Raw genomic sequence first — 16,734 nt, forward strand, 5'->3', positions numbered from 1 at the left:
CACCTCCTCCAGGAGGCCTTCCCATACTGAGCCCCCCCCCCTTTTCCTCTGCTCCTCCTCCCCATCGCCCCTACTCTTTCTCTCTGCCCCACTGCACTTGTGTATATTTGTACATATTAATAATGTTGGTATTTGTTAAGTGCTTATTATGTGCCAAGCACTGTTCTAAGCACTGGATTTATTATTCTATTTATTTTATTAATGATGTGTATATACCTATAATTCTATTTATCTATTTTGATGCTATTGATGCCTGTTTACTTGTTTTGTTTTCTTGTCTGTCTCCCCCTTCTAGACTGTGAGCCCGTTGTTGGGTAGGGGTTGTCTTTATCTGTTGCTGAATTGTACTTTCCAAAGTGCTTAGTTCAGTGTACAGTGCACACTGTAAGCACTCAATAAATACAGTTGAATGAATGAATGAATTAATGGTATTTTTTGAGTTCTTACTGAGTACAGAACACTGAACTCAGCACTTGGGAGAGTACAGTAGAATAAGTAGGCACAATTCCTACTCTCAAGGATCTTACAATCCAGTGTTACAAAGGAGGGAAAAGGCAGGAGAGCAAATAGACTGTAGGCAACATTGGTGTGGGGTTGGAGAGCTTGTCAGCCACACTTATTCAGTGCAGTGTACTTGGTCTCTTCTGTGTGCAGAGCCTAGAACCAGGTGCATACAGTGCTCTAAATCAAGTTCTAGGCTATTAGAAATTATATAAGTAGGAGGTAAGTTGCATTTTTAATAGGATTGGATTGGGAGTGCCTACACTACTCTGGCATCCTCTTCCCTTCATCTTTGCTCTGGATATTTCCATTACCAACCTCAACCCAAATCCCCATTTTTTTCTAACACCTCAATCTCCAGTCCTTCCAAGGACATAGTGGCTAAAATAGAAAAATGGATATTTACACTACCCAGCCTTTGCTCTAGTGCTCTTGTTACCCAAAGTTGTTAATGTAACAATCTTTTTTTGAGGTGGTTGTTGAGCGCTAACTATGTGTCAAGCGCTGCTGATCTAAGTGCTGGGATAGATACCTGTTCATCAGGTTGGACACAGTCCCTGTCCCACATGTGACTCACTGTCTGAGTAGGAGGGAAAACAGGTATTGAATCCTCATTTTGCAGTGGAGGAAACTGAGGCACAGAAAAGTTAAGTGACTTGCCCAAAGCCACACAGCAGGCAAGTGACATAACCACTTGAGAAGCAGCATGGCTCAGCGGAAAGACCCCGGGCTTGGGAGTCAGAGGTCATGGGTTCTAATCCTGGCTCTGCCACATATCTGCTGTGTGATCTTGGGCCAGTCACTTCACTTCTCTGTGCCTCAGTTACCTCAACTGTAAAATGGGGATTAAGACTGTGAGCCCCACATGGGACAACCTGATCACCTTGTATCCCCCCAGCGCTTATAACAGTGCTTTGCACATAGTAAGTGCTTAAGAAATGCCATCATTATTAACCAGGATTAGAACCCAGGTCCTCTGACTTCTAGGTCCATGCTCTTTCAACTAGACCATGCTGCTTCCAGTGGTTTGAAACAGTTACTTGTTTCATGGTAAAAACATGGTCTGACATTCACTCCCTCTATTCTTCCACTGTTGTTAGTGTCAAAGCTGCTTTTTGAAAGCTGAATGGGGTAATAATATGCTATCAAACACTTTGACTGACTAGATGTTATTATGTACTTTATAATCTTGTTAGGAGCCAGTCAGTGTTTCCATTATAAACCCCTTGTGTGGATTTAGTATTTTTCTAATTTCAAACAGAATGAAGCCAAAACTTTGCCTTCAAATTTTCAGCTTGATGACAGTAACTTGGCTTAATATAAATCATTTTGTCCAGATAATATGATTGTTCATTTTTACCAATATACAGTGCTAGACATATTCTCAATTTAAAAGAATCCTTAGCATTAGGTTAAATGAGAAGCACCACTGACATAAAACTAGTTCTTTTCACTTAAGGAGCCAAGCAAAATTCTGCTAAAACTCTCAGATTAGATCTGAATTCCCTTTGAATTGCTACATCGAGGGCTTTCCATATTGTAGGAGACAACAGTTTAAATACTTTGCTCACCTTTGGTATTTTTCAAACTAGTACAGTAAATTTGGCTAGACAGTCCTAGGCAATACAGAGTCCCGAATCAAGTCTACTGTTTATGTGGGGGGGCTGTGCTGCTTGTCCCATACCCCTTAACCCACTGAAGGGGCAGAGGAAAATGAGACAAGGGGAGGGATAGTGTAAAAGGGCAGTAAACTCCAACAAAAATCACAGAAAAAGGAAGAGGCTGCAAAGAGCACAGGCCTGGGAGTCAGAGAACCTGTGTTCTAATGCCAGCTCTGCCACTTGTCTGCTCTGTGACTTTGGGCAAGTCATTCAACTTCTCTGTGCCTCAGTTACCTCATTTGTTAAATGGGCATTAAGACTGTGGACCCTATGTAGGTCAGGGACTGGTGTCCAACATTATTGTCTTATATCTACCCCAGCACTTAGTACAGTGACTGGAACATAATAAGCACTTAACAAATACCATAAAAAAGAGCAAATGAGAGAAATGGCAGCACAGAATGGTCAGAGGATGGCAATGAGGTAGATTAGGAGAAGGAGAAAAAAGAAAGAAGACTAGCAGCAGCAGTAGTAGTAGTGAATATAAGAGATGACTGAAGGGCTAATAAGATAATGGTAATTAGTTTGGGAAGGCTTGTTGGAGAGGACAGAATATTAGGAGGGTTTTAAAGGTGGGAAGGGCTGAGGTCTGGTGGATGTTGGGGTAAAATATTTTCAGGCTCTGCTCCTTGCCTCCTTTGTGACCTTGGGAAAGTCACTTTACTTCTCTGTGCCTCAGTTTCCCCATCAGTGATAATATGGGGAGTCAGTTCCTGTTCTCCCTCCCCACTAGCCTGTGAGCTCCCTCTGGGGGAGGGACTCTGTTTACTCTGCCATACCTTTTTATGCTGTAACTAACCCAGTGCTTAGGACAGTGCTTGGCACATAGTAAACATTTAACAAATACCACAATCATCATTCTTGTTCTATTCTTCTTATTCAGACCTTAGGGACAAGGGTAGCAAGGAGTTGGAGCAGGTGGGCAATATGGGAGTCGGCTACAGTCAGGAGTTGGGTTTAAGAGAAGTTAAAGGGCAAAGAGAGGAGTAAGGGGTGAGGAAAACTAAGTAAAGTGGAGAGAGCTTGGGTGAGAAGCCTTGAAATCAAGTAAGGTGCCTCTGATGTGAGGGGAGATGTGTGTTGAATGTGCTTAGGAAGGTGATATGGACAGCAATTTAGAGGATGGCTGTACTGTAGGTGGGAAGTCAGCAAGGAGGCTTATATAATAGTCCACTTATAAAACCAATCCTTGAAGGAGGGTTGAGATTGTACAGATGGAAGGAAATGTTTTTGAGGAAGAATTATCAGTGATCAGAATTACCAAGATGAGAATCAAGAGCAGACTGACAGTGAGGAATTGAGGATTCGTTCATTCAATCATATTTATTGAGCACTTACTGTGTGCAGAGCACTGTACTAAGCGCTTGAGAAGTACAAATTGGCAACATATAGAGACGGTCCCTACCCAACAATGGGCTCGCAGTCTAGATGATATAAAGATCACAGGCTTTAATCATAGGGATTATGGTGGTATTGCCAGTGGAGACAGAGAGTAGTGAGAAGGGGTGTGTTTAAGAGGGAGGTTTGGAAGTTCAGTTTTGGACATGTTTGAGTCTGGTAGACCATCTAAGTGAAATAATGTGGAAACATTGGATAGTTGCAGAGAGATCAGAGCAACAGAGGTAGATTTTTGAGTCATCTGAATAGAGATGGTAGCAGAAGGCTTGCGACTCAGTAATTCCCCAAGAGAGTGAGTATAGAGGGAGAAGAACAAGATGATTTGAACTTGGAGTTGTTCGTGTTAGGTCATGCCAGTGAAAGAGACAGAAGGAGTAGTACCTATACTTGCTCCTTCCATCTCCCCTACCATCATTCTAGTTAAAGGAGAAGGAATTTAAGCAGCCCACTCAGTCCCATTATAGGTGTCCAGACCAAACTTTAAAATCTAAGCCTTGCTCACCTAATGTAGGACAGATAGGTACTTTATAGAACAGTTCTTAATTCTCAAGCCTAATTGACCAAGTGAACCCTCCAAAGTCTGCACTGAAGTAAAAAGAAACGATCTGTTAATGCTTTGGAAGTTCTATGGAAGTAAATGTGCATATATATGTACACATATACATATATATGTACATACACATATACATATATATATATATACATTTATATATACTATTCTATTTTATTTTGTTAATATGTTTTGTTTTGTTGTCTGTCTCCCCCTTTTAGACTGTGAGCCCGCTGTTGGCTAGGGACCGTCTCTATATGTTGCCAACTTGTACTTCCCATGCGCTTAGTACAGTGCTCTGCACACAGTAAGCACTCAATAAATACGATTGAATGAATGAATTAATATATACATATATATGTACACACATTTGTATATATGTATATATATATATATATACATGTATATGTCTATATATACAAATACACATATATTTATATAGAGAGATATAGATTATATGGAGCCCAATACACTGGAAAGGCAGAAGGATGAAACGGAGACAAGTGGAAAGGGCAAGAGAAGCAGCATGACATAATGGATAGAGCATGGGCCTGGGAGTCAGAAGGTCATTGGTTCTAATCCTGACCCTGCCACTTGTCTGCTGTGTGACCTTGGCCAAGTCACTTTACTTCTCTGGGCCTCAGTTACCTCATCTGTAAAATGGGGAATGAGATTGTGAGCCCCATGTGGGACAGGGACGGTGTCCAAGCTGAATTGCTTGTATCCACCCCAGCACTAAGTAGTGCCTGGCACAGAGTAAGCACTTAACAAATACCACAATTATCATTATTATTATTATTATTATTATTATCAGAAGAACAGATTGTAGTGTGTATAGAGCTTTTCTCAGTTTTATGGAATGCTTGGAATTCTGTTTGTACATATATGTATATATATGTGTGTGTGTGAATATAGATGTAAAAGAGGAATATATATAAAAGAAATAAGAAAAGTTGAAAGAAAATTCTTATATTGTCAAACATTTGTCTTAGGCTAAGGAAAAAAAGATTAAGTTAAATGGGGAGTGGAAGTGGGATACTGTGATGATTATCCCATCTGATTGAGCAGTCCCGAAATAGAGAAAACTTTCTGCATTTGTAAATCTTCAGAGTTGAAATTGTTAGATTAAAGTAGTCAAGGAGGGAAATGTTAGGTTGCAAGAAATAAAGAAACCTTTAATTGAATGTCAAAATGTGGGAAAACAAGCAGGTAAGATTGACAATCAAACAGAAATCATTCAGTTCATGAATAAACATAATTTGCCATGTGATATGAGAAATTTGCAGTTGTCCTTACACAGTGGGTGCTTGGTGTGCTGTTGAAAATTCCAAGGACAAATCATTGTCTAAAATGAATTGTAGTCTGTCTGACTGAGTCTGACTTATCTAGGTCTTCCTTTCTCTGTCCATAAAGACAATACTTATGTAATAGAGGAACCATAACCCAAGCGTGCAGGTCAAAACAAATCATCTACTCTAACTTTGCCATTTTGGCAGGTAGAAATCTACGGGGAGGGCCCAGATATCTCCCTCTTTCTCTGCTGGGCTGCAGTGACATTTAGGAGACATATAAAGAAGCTTCTGCCTTAATGTGCCAACAGTTGCAAAAGAGTTGTGGAAATCCCGTGTGTTCGACCCCACAACCAAGTATTTTATGACTGTGACAAAGCGCTGGGCAACAACAAGAGGAGAGTCGCGTTTGTTTCATTATATTTCAATGTGCGGTTCCTTTGACATTTATATTTGAAAGCCTTTTAGCCCTGTTGGAAACGTTTCTAATGTCTAGTTCAATGCTGTCCAAACTCTTTGGCAGGGTGGACCCCTTTTGAATAACTAGGTCAAAGCCCTCTTCTGCAGGGCAATCCATTGAAATTTGAAGAAGTAATAAAAAAGCAACCAGTCTTGTATGAAGTTATGTTTTATGATTCAAAGGACTGTATTAATGGTGCAAAGATTGAATATGAATTAGCAAGGGAGTTTTAACTTTCCAATTTTAAAGTGGATATTAGGAACAGAGTTGCTGCAAGGGAGTTTTAACTTTCCAATTTTAAAGTGGATATTAGGAACAGAGTTGCTGCAATGCTCATTTTGTGGTGGGGGTTATAGGCCACCTGAACACATTTAGAAACTGGGCCAGTGATCACTAGGTGGCCACTATTTTAATCAAGAAATGATGTAGAACCAATGTGTGTTCATGTTACTACTCTATAGCCTAACAGCTTCTATCTTCACTTCCAGGAAATGTAAGTTTAGGGCCTTGAGTGTTTATATTGACAATAGTGCCATCATTCTCCTGTTGGGCTTAGACACATATAACTTGGATTGGGTCCAGATGAGGTCAGGAATAAAGCAGAAATCAGTTTAGACTGTATGAGGATGTCCACTTAGTGAAAGTGCAAGATGAATGAGAAAATGAAAGAAACTGTCCATAAATGGGGATTGTTGTGATGTTTGCAATAGATTTACTCTAGTTTCATTATGGCACTAGTTCTTAATAACTATTATCAATGTTATTTATCAAACCAAATTCTTCCTGTGCATAAGCTATTCCTGGTAATAAATTAGATACTTGTGGACTTGCACTAACTCAATTGGGGACCATTTTGAGTACCAAAGCAATACTGTACTAAATGGAAAAAACAAGTTAAATCGCCAGCTACTGATGACCTAGCATGTCTGAGGGAGAGCAGAGATTAGAAGTTATAGTTTCTGAGTTTTCAGAATCCTGGCCCTCTCCACCTCACCAGCTATGCTGACCCATGGAAAACAAGTGCTAAAATGCCTTTAAATCAAATTAAATCACTCACATTGAAAATTTAAGTGGCATATTAATATCCCATCAACCCATGTCAAAGTATCCTGAAATCAGAGTATTTCCTCCTGTTGTAAATAAATTCAACTTTCACATATTTAGTCTTGAGAAAAAGACATTCCATGGGTTTTAATGAAATATTCTACTAGATATCAAAGACTCTTTTTCCTTAGACGTACAGTGGGTAGACATATTTTTGAGAGATTGTAGTTGGGCTATCCTTTCACTGAAAGGTCTTAATCTTCCAGCATTCTTAAAATGTTTTACAAAGAAAGGCAAATAGCTGGCCTATTTGGTTTAGTCATTCTCTTGAACAGAAACAAAAGGCTGGGTCAGATGACATTTGTAGGTCCCATCTAGCTCTATCGTCCCATCCCATCTTCACTGGCTTGTCTAGAAATTGTCAACTTCTAAGGTGGCAATTTCCACAACACATCCGTTAGGTCACATGCATCACCTTAAGGAAGAGAAATCAGAACCAAAGCATTGGAGCCACACTTTGCTTCCTCCAATATTTTTCTCTTGCTTTGAAATTGTTATTTGTTTTCCATGTCCATATGGAATAGGAAGGAATCTGTACAGTCTTTTCTTAACTTTTGTACCCAGCTTTGGTACTCATTTTGTGTTCTTCATCTGTATTCTTGTCTCCAAAACATTTTTTACTTAATTCAAAAAGAATTTTAATTGCAACCGGGAGTCTGTTAGATTTTGCCTAGCTCCTTTTCAAGGCTATGACCAGTGTTCTGGGACTTCTTATCCTCCTTTTCTTAAACCAATAGACAAAGAACCTCTCCAGCTATTTCATTGGATTTGCAGTCAGCAACATTCTGAGCTTTTACCTTTTAATGTTACCTTTAAATCCCCCTCTAGACTGTAAGCTCATCATGGGCAGGGAATGTGTCTGTTTATTGTTATATTGTACTCACCCAAATGCTTAATACAGTGCTCCGCACACAGTAAGCACTCAAAAATACAATTGATTGACTGTCTGAGGATAGGACACCCGTAAAGTTGTTTTATTTTGTAAAACTTTTTTTCAGTTTCCCGTATCTTCCTTCCTTTGACAGATTTCTTTCTCTATTTGATTTTTAATCTTTGATTCTTCCCTTTAGCTTGATAGCCATTTCCAGAGCCTTGCTGAGCCTGACAAAATTCATATGTTGCTCACTGTTGACCAATTGCTTAACTTGACTGAAGTCTTGATTTATTTTTTCAATTGGGTGTTGAATTTGAGCCAGACATTTGCTTCCATTTTCAAGCTTCCTGAGGAGGATTCATATTCTTTTGGCTATGAGGTCAAATTGGGCATTGATGCCAGCTTAATTTTAGATCGACATTTTCCATTCTGAAGGAAACAAAATACATATTTTTTTTTTGTTCCGAGTAAGCCTACTCAACTGTTTTCCATTTAGGATTGGTGATTTTCAAAATCAAAGAAATTCACATGGTCAAATAGAATATTTTTGTGGCCAATGTGTTTATATCATTTGCAAGTCTATCCCCAGACACAATTGAATAAATTATTCCTCCAGTGTATGATATAGGGCACTGGTGACTTGAAAGTGCAATACATTTTCCAAGAGCTTAGTTAACTTCAGGGAGTATTTACAGCCATTTTATTTTTTAAGAGGAAGGTAAAACTATTTTACAATGTTGAAGCATCATTGGATTGGCAACATAAAACTATAAAACTCCATTTAGAAAAGGAAAGTAATTTGCTTAGAATATTTGAGCAAGTGTATGTTGAGAACTCATCGATTCTGCTTTACCTTAACAATAAATGCCATTGATTTCTTTAATTAAAGCATTAGGCTTCAAATATTTTACAGTGCTTTATCAGTAAGGAGAAACTTTTTTGAAATAAAATTAGCAATTGGGCAACATACAATTAAAATATCCACACAGTGTGGGTAAAAAATGAAGCAGTTCTCTAAGATTTTTTCACAATGAAAGCAAGCTGAAGATGTGGATAGTTCATTTATAAATGATTTTTATATTGGTGTTATCTTGTATTCATTTCATTTACCTCTCAATATCACAGGGAAAGGCTGCTTTGTGTAATTTCCATGTAGCTACTTTGCCTTTTCTGCAATTCTAATTCCTATTTGCTATTATATTACAAAGGAATCGAGGCGCAATGGATTTACATGAAGGACATTTTAAATTCCAGTGTCAGGGGTCATTAATCATATTTTGTTGTTATATATGCCTTGTCAAGTTTCTACATTGTTGAGATACTGCTCAGGAAGAAATTTTTAAAGTATGATTTCAGATTAATTTTTCACATTCTGAGTTTCAAAAAGAATAAAAAAAATCAATTTCCATAAATTTGAATTTTTAGTTTCAGAGTTTTTTATCCAACTGGTTTTGACAATTGGAGATATCAATAGCAATATATGCTATTTTCATTTACAGTGATTATTAGTTCAATTTTTCCTGAGTAAACCATAAGGAAAATTATAGCAGTAGCTTCCCTATAAACCATTGAATGCAGCATTTCAAAAGGAGCCTTCCTTTCTTGTTTCATATGCATATATGTATATAATAATGATGGTATTTGTTAAGCACTTACTATGTGCAAAGCACTGTTCTAAGTGCTGGGGGGCTACAAGGTGATCAGGTTGTACCATGTGGGGCTCACAATCTTAATCCCCATTTTACAGATGAGGTAACTGAGGCACAGAGAAGTTAAGTGACTTGCCCAAAGTCACACAGCTGACAAGCGGCAGAGTCGGAATTAGAACCCATGACCTCTGACTCCCAAGCCCGTGCTCTTTCCACTGAGCCACGCTGCTTCTCTATATATGTATGCATGGGTGGTATATAATTTATTCTCCACAGTCAAAGAGACCACTGAGGTTGAAATTCACCTATGGTTGCATGGGTGTGGCTGAAAAGGCCAATGTGGGACCCACGTAGGACACCATACAGTTCAAATGCATTCTATCCCTTGCTGTTCTGTGGTGCTTTTTGTTTGCAGCCACAGTTCAATTTTCACTACCTCCTATTTCCTAATCCTTAAAATACTTCTGCTTATAAAGAGCCATTCTTTTATTGATTGCAGTGTGCCATGCTAATCTTCTGGAGCAGTTGATACCCAGTTGTCAGTTAGGATGGAGCATTGTCTGAGGCTTTGTTTTAGTATATTGCCAAAACATTTCCTTTGTCGTCCTTGCTTCCCATTTCTAAATTTCCACTGACCATGCAACAGCAGTTTGGGTAACTGATTGCCATCCATTCTCCTCACGTGCCTCGCCCAGCACAACTGTGTGGTGGTAAGTAGCTCCAATATAAGGACCCTGCTTTTGGCAAGGACTTGGTTATTTGCCATTTGATGTTCAGTATACTCCATAAGTAGTGCTCATTCCTCTAGACACCAAGTTCTTTTTAGGCAGGGAATGTATCTACCTATTCTGTTGTATTGTACTCTCCCAATTGTTTAGTACACTGCTCTGCACACATTAAGCACTCAATAAATACCATAGATTGATTGACGGAGCTACTGATGGAGTTGGATGTGGCATCTCTGGGGACTTTAGGTGTCAGCCATAGGGAAGGATGGACAACACTTCAGCTCTGTAGACCTTTAAGTTTGGTCTGGAAGCTAATATCGTGCTGCTGCTGAACTTTGATGGTTTCCCTAAGGAGGTGCTGAAATTCTTGTTTCAGTTTTCTAATTCCTTTTCCATGCATTCCTGCTGTACCCTATTTGTAATGTGCAGCATATATCTAGTATTTTTCTAGAAGGCTTTTATTTTCCATTCAAGCCACAGAAATATATTTTCCTTAACCTTTAATAGGATTTATGACTTTACATCAAAGGTAGCGTGACTCCCCAGCACTGAGTCATTTGAAGAAAAATAAACATTTGTCTCAGGCTACAATGGTACTAAGGCCAGAGCTCTTCCTTTAAAATCAAATATTGGAAAGCTATGCAGTGCCCACCAAGATTTTGTCCCCCACCTGCCCCCAACCCTCACCTTATGATTTTCAATTTCTTCAGGTAAATTTTGGTCTTGTCATTCACAGCAGGTAAATAGCTATGTTTTCTAATTGACTTTACTAGTTTCTAGTCATGAAACACAAAATGAGAAGCTTCAGCAGAATTATGTTTTGTCATTCATATCACTTTGGACTCAGAAGAGTTATCAGACTAAATCTTCCTGTCTCTGACATCCCCTCCCCCTTCCCCCCTCACCTAGGAATGTCTCCTAGGCAACACATTGCTGTGGAAATATGCATTCCCCTTCTGCAATAAATAAAATGAGGTTGAGGCTTTATATTATCATTAAAAAGATTGAATATTGCATGTCTAACCACCCAAGGTTTGGGGATATTGCAAGGACAGTCTTTATGTGTGCACAGTGCAGTCAGGACTGTGGCTCTTGCACTGGCCTTTTTAGCCAAACATGCATCTATAGGTGAATTTCTTTATTAGTGGGGCTTCTTCAGGTATGAAGGATAGGTATTTATTTTTATATTTGTATATATATATATATATATATACCCATCCTTTATATATATATTCACGATGGTTGTTAGGGGCATACAGGGGTACACACATAAAAACACACACACACACACACACACGTTATGGTTAGAAATGCACTACACAAGAGCCAAGGGTGGCTCTTTGGTTGATGTGACCAGGTTGTTGTAAATTAATCATGGAAAACTTTCTGGAGAATGCAGGGTTTTAGGAGGACTTGGAGGATGGGGAAAACTGGTTTGATATTTTTTGGGGGCAAGGAGTTGCAGACTAGAGAAGAGCTTGAAGGAGGGACCAGAGGTGGGAGGCACTTTTAGGCACTCAGTCAGCTCTCCCTCTCCTACTTTACCTTGCTGATCTCCTACTACAACCTCTGTATTTTGCCCCTCCAAAGCCAAAGGAAGGAGCAGATTCAGGAAATATTGTGGAGAAAGTCCTGGCAGGATTTAGCAGTGGATTGAATGTAAGGGCTCAGATATAGTGAGGAGTCAAGAATGTGGGCTTCTGGAACAGGGACAGTGGTGGTATTATCTATAGAGAAAGGTTTAGAAGGAAGGATGAGAACTTCAATTTTAGATATGCTGTTCCAAGAATCATGAAAAATATGCTCTGCTACCTATTAGACCATGCTTCTGCCCCTCATTCTGAAAAAAAAATCAAAGCAAACATGACATATGTATTAGGACAATTACATGGAGGCATTTTAAAGATTTGCAAGATTGGCATATTTTAAAATATGCCTTACCAACATAAAAGATTTATATATATATACCTTTATATACCTTATATATATATATATATATATATGGCATATAACAGGTAAGGAAGCTGAGGGGTAACATTGAGGCTACGGAAGTAGTGTTATATATGCCTTGTGACTTTGCTACATTTCATGTCACAATATTTTCTATGTGTCTGTTGGTTAATAGGACACTTCCCAGAGGGAGTTACCTTCAATATTTTTCTCCAAATAAAGTTTAATTTGTTTTCTGATGGCAGATGCCTTGAGCTTGAATGTTCTAGTAACAGAATAGGACTGAAGGTTTTTTTCCCTTTAGCCTCTAATTTTCTGGACAAAGACAAATAATGTTAACATTTGATAAATTTCTGTTAGAATGTTGAGCTCTTTAGATAGGGCCATGTTAAAGCGGTGGTACACACTGTGGAGGGTTAAATATACTTTGACCTGGTTTGCATCATTACCTCCAGCCTCTACCTTTTGACAGGTTCCATCTTTAACCTTCCAAGGCAAGGGAGTGCCAAGAATTAGATTAATCTGGCCATGTTTAAGGTTAGGGGATGATGCTATACTCAATTTATTTGTACCTGAAGCACTGTAGTAAGCACTTGGCAGAGTACAATTCAGCAGAGTTGGCAGACACTTTCCCTTCCCACAGTAAGCTTATATAAAATGTGCTCAGTGGTTCTTCAGTCAGAAACCTCCATCCCTGGTACCAGAGCTTCACCAGACATTCCTCTAGCTGCAGAACCAGGACTACAACGAAAGTGGCTTCATTCCTAGAGCCATGTTCTTTCCACTGTCTCCCATGGGTCCTATATATCTGCCTTCTCACTCACCTCCTGGCCTCCTGTCTCTCCCCACTCCTGTCCATGCTTCATTCTGCTGCATGAATCATTTATCAACAGAAACATTCACTTCATAGCTCCTCACCTCTCATGAACCTCCAATGACTGTCCGTCCACCTTGGCATTAAACAAAAACTCCTTACCATTGGCTTTAAAGCACTCAATCATCTTGCCTCATCCTACCTCACCTTGCTAATCTACTACAGCCCAGTCCCCACACTCTGAATTCCTATTAGAATTCAGCCTGCACTCCAACCTGGAATGTCCTCCCTCTTCATATCCAACAGACAATCAATCAATCACTCTCCTCACCTTCAAAGCCTTATCGAAGGCACATCTCCTCCAAGAGGCCTTCCCTGACTAAGCCCTCATTTCCTCTTCTCCCACTCCCTTCTGTGTACCCTTACACTGGGATTTGCACCTTTTATTCACCCCTCCCTCAGCTCCACAGCACCTATGCTCACATCCATAATTTATTCATATTAATGTCTGTATTTCCCTCTACACTGTAAGCTCATTGTGGGCAGGGAACATGTCTACCAACTCTGTTATATCGTGCTCTCCCAAGGTCTTTTGTACAGTGTTCTACACACTGTAAGAGCTCAATAAATACAAATTGATTGATTGATATTCTATTTGTTTAAAAAAATCAGATATTTTCTCTGCCAGGTTAAGATGCCCAAAATGAATGACCATATAGGCTCTCATGCCCTCTGGGAGTTTTCATTGGTTTTTTTAGACAGCATACCCCCGAGTTCTTCTGTTTTTACCTGAAATATTTCTTCCTGTCACACACCATTTGTCATTTTTGAAGAATAAAATATTTTACGCTTTATGTTTTTTTCTTAAGAACAGATATTATTTGCATTCATTATTGGGAGATTCCTCCCACCACCTTCTCTTCCCCCTCAGCCAACAGAGATTAAATCCCTGAATGAAATTTGGGGAAGTGTTTCCATGAAACCAAACTTCATTAACTAATCAGACCATGGATGATGCCTTCACTTGGGCAGAAGTCTTTAAAAAAATGATTTTTAAAATTCAACCCTCCTTCTTTCACTTCCCAGTCCATCACTGTTTTTTTGAGGGTTCCTAGGCTGTTTTTGGTTCAGTGAATTTAATGGATTTTGTAAGATCTGTGGAAATGCAATAATACTATTAATCCTTTGGCTTAAAAGGGCAAAATGGCCTATAGCCTCTTGCTAACATTTTCACTCTTCTTAAAATGTTGGGCATCAGCTGTTGTTCACAATTGAAATTTCTCTGAGTTCACTTCTCAGATAAACTAAATTCACTATATCACAGGAAAATTTACCGAGAGTTTTTTGGCCCAGGCATATTTGCCCTCAAGGTAGTGAAGATAGAATCAGATCTTCTTGTTGGGAGGGGCATCTTATTGATTGTGATCTTTCTTCCTCCAGCTTTAGGCTTGCAGTATTACCTTGTAGAATTTTGGATAAAATGTATTTCTCTTTCTTCATCTATTGTTTTTGGAGGATCTCATGCTTAAAATGTAAATTTCCTACAGGGGGAAAAATGAAATTATTATGCTATAGTATACTTTCCACTTTTGAGGTTAAAAAAAAACTCCTCACAAATCGCAAGAGTTTCGTAAGGAAAATAAAAATATTTTATTAAAAATTTTCCTTAGCTTGCAGGACTCTTTATGGTTTTATCAATAACCAAGTCTGCAAGAGATACTTTTTATTCTTCACTCAATCCAGCAGTGCCTAGAGAAAAAATTTTAAGCCCTGTATTGGGAAACTTTTAGCAGCAAGAATAAATTAATCTTCTTTAAGATAAAATCAGGATATATTACTAGATAAAACATTGCTTAAAATAAGGGCTCTTCCAGGTCATACTTAGGAGCAGATGATTCTTCTCAGATGTTGGAGGAGAGTTTAAACAGTTTACATGAGGTTACCATCCTCCAACTTCGAGCTTTTCTCCAGGACAAAAAGCTTTAATTATTTGTGCAAAATGTACACTGTAACTCCACTCACTTTTCGTGCTCCTAGTTCCCCTTCTTCAGTGGGAAAGGCTATAGCCTCCCCAAAACAAAACCAAGCCATTTCTACAATGAATCCTTCCAAGTGTTTGGATACATATCCCTTTTTGTTTGTGGGAATCCTGGTAAGGTATCTCATATCAGTGAATCAAACAATCATATTTATTGAGTGCTTACTGTGTGCAGAGTCCTGTACTAAGAGCTTGGGAGAGTAGAATATAACAGAGTTGGTAGACACATTCCCTGCCCACAACAAATCATAACCCAAACAAGTCCTATGCAAGTTGACAGTCCAGATTATTGTTTGTGTAAACATACATAAGCACAAACACACACATATAGTGTGAGTATATGTATATATATGCTCATATATATAGATATATGTATGCACACATTTTTTCTCACCCTTTACGTTCTACCTGTAGTAAAAAGAGAAGTTAATTTGGGGGTTATTCAAATCTCTTTCCCAGTCACTTCCCAAGCAGACCCTTCAGGGAGCCTCAAGGCTGAAATACAAGGTGTCTGATGTCTATTAATCGGTTCACCACATTTGGCCCTTGCAGCTTTGGATCTCTGTGGCTTTCGATAGCATCTTATAAGTCTTGGTTTTGTTATTTTTCTTTTAATATTCTATCTGATTTGTGGTACTGATTAAATCCTGACTTTAGTCAGTAACTTTGTTTGAGAATCTGCTTCAGCCATGATGACTAGGGCCTTCTAGTCATCTAGTATCTAATCTTTGGATAATTCCAAATACAGAGTGGGTAATGTTGGTCTTAATTTGGTGTTGTACAGTTAAGTGGTCCCAATTTCAATTTCATGGGGCAAAAGCCTCTGATTAATACTTGTGATACTTGTTAAGTACTTTTATGTGCCAGGTACTGAACTAAGTGCTGGGGTGGACAAAAGTAAATCAAGTTGGACACAGTCCTTGTCCCACGTGGGGCTCACGGTCTCAATTCAAATACCTGCATTAAAGAAAACTTGAGTTGTAGTATGCTAGCCTTTATCAATGCCACACAAATGCCCACAACCATTTCTTGTGACATGGTATTGCATTTTCCATTTCTGCATTGCATGTTGTCAGGAATTTTCCCTAATTCACCAACAACATTCTAACCAAACACCAGATAAAAGTTTGTGTTATGGGAGACCTGTCTGTATTATTAAATTCTATTCTCCTATACAAATTAACATAAAGACCTTGTCTTGTATTATGCTGTAGTGTCGTCTTTGACCCATAATGATGCCATGGACACATCTCTCCCAAAATGCACCATCTCCATCTGCAGTCGTTCTGGTAGTGTATCCATAGAGTTTTCTTGGTAAAAATATGGAAGTGGTTTACCATTGCCGCCTCCTGCACAGTAAATTTGAGTTTTCGCCCTTGATTCTCTCCCATGCATCTGCTGCCCAGAACAAGTGAGTCTTGACTTGTAGCAGACTGCCTTCCACTCACTAGACACTGCCCAAACTAGGAATGGAATCGATATGCCTCTGCCTGACTCTCCCTCCTGCAGTCGAGACTGGTAGAGTACTGGGAACTCTCCAGATGTGACCCTGAGAGGGGAACATAAAGACCAGTGGGCCAAATACCCAAATATCAAGACCTTTCTGTCCTTTTCAGACTATCCCATTTGATCACCACTTTAGCTTTTGGATAGAAATGATTTTGTTACTTCCCCTTCTCTCTGTCATCTGGGAATGAATATCACGTTGGGCCTGGATA

General features: G+C 39.0%; 1 protein-coding gene and 1 non-coding gene across 5 annotated transcripts in view; one reads left to right on the forward strand and one right to left on the reverse strand.

Annotated features, from left to right (window-relative positions):
* Positions 1 to 16,734, forward strand: part of FHIT (fragile histidine triad diadenosine triphosphatase) — a 1,410,080-nt gene that overhangs the window by 367,599 nt on the left and 1,025,747 nt on the right. The gene's annotated exons all lie outside the window — the stretch shown is intronic.
* LOC119920318 lies at positions 16,438 to 16,575 on the reverse strand. Its single transcript, XR_005448074.1, has one exon. It is a non-coding gene; the product is annotated as a small nucleolar RNA SNORA7 (small nucleolar RNA).

This window comes from Tachyglossus aculeatus, chromosome X1 (genome assembly GCF_015852505.1).
Source record: "Tachyglossus aculeatus isolate mTacAcu1 chromosome X1, mTacAcu1.pri, whole genome shotgun sequence".
In the NCBI taxonomy this organism is placed as follows: Eukaryota; Metazoa; Chordata; class Mammalia; order Monotremata; family Tachyglossidae; genus Tachyglossus; species Tachyglossus aculeatus.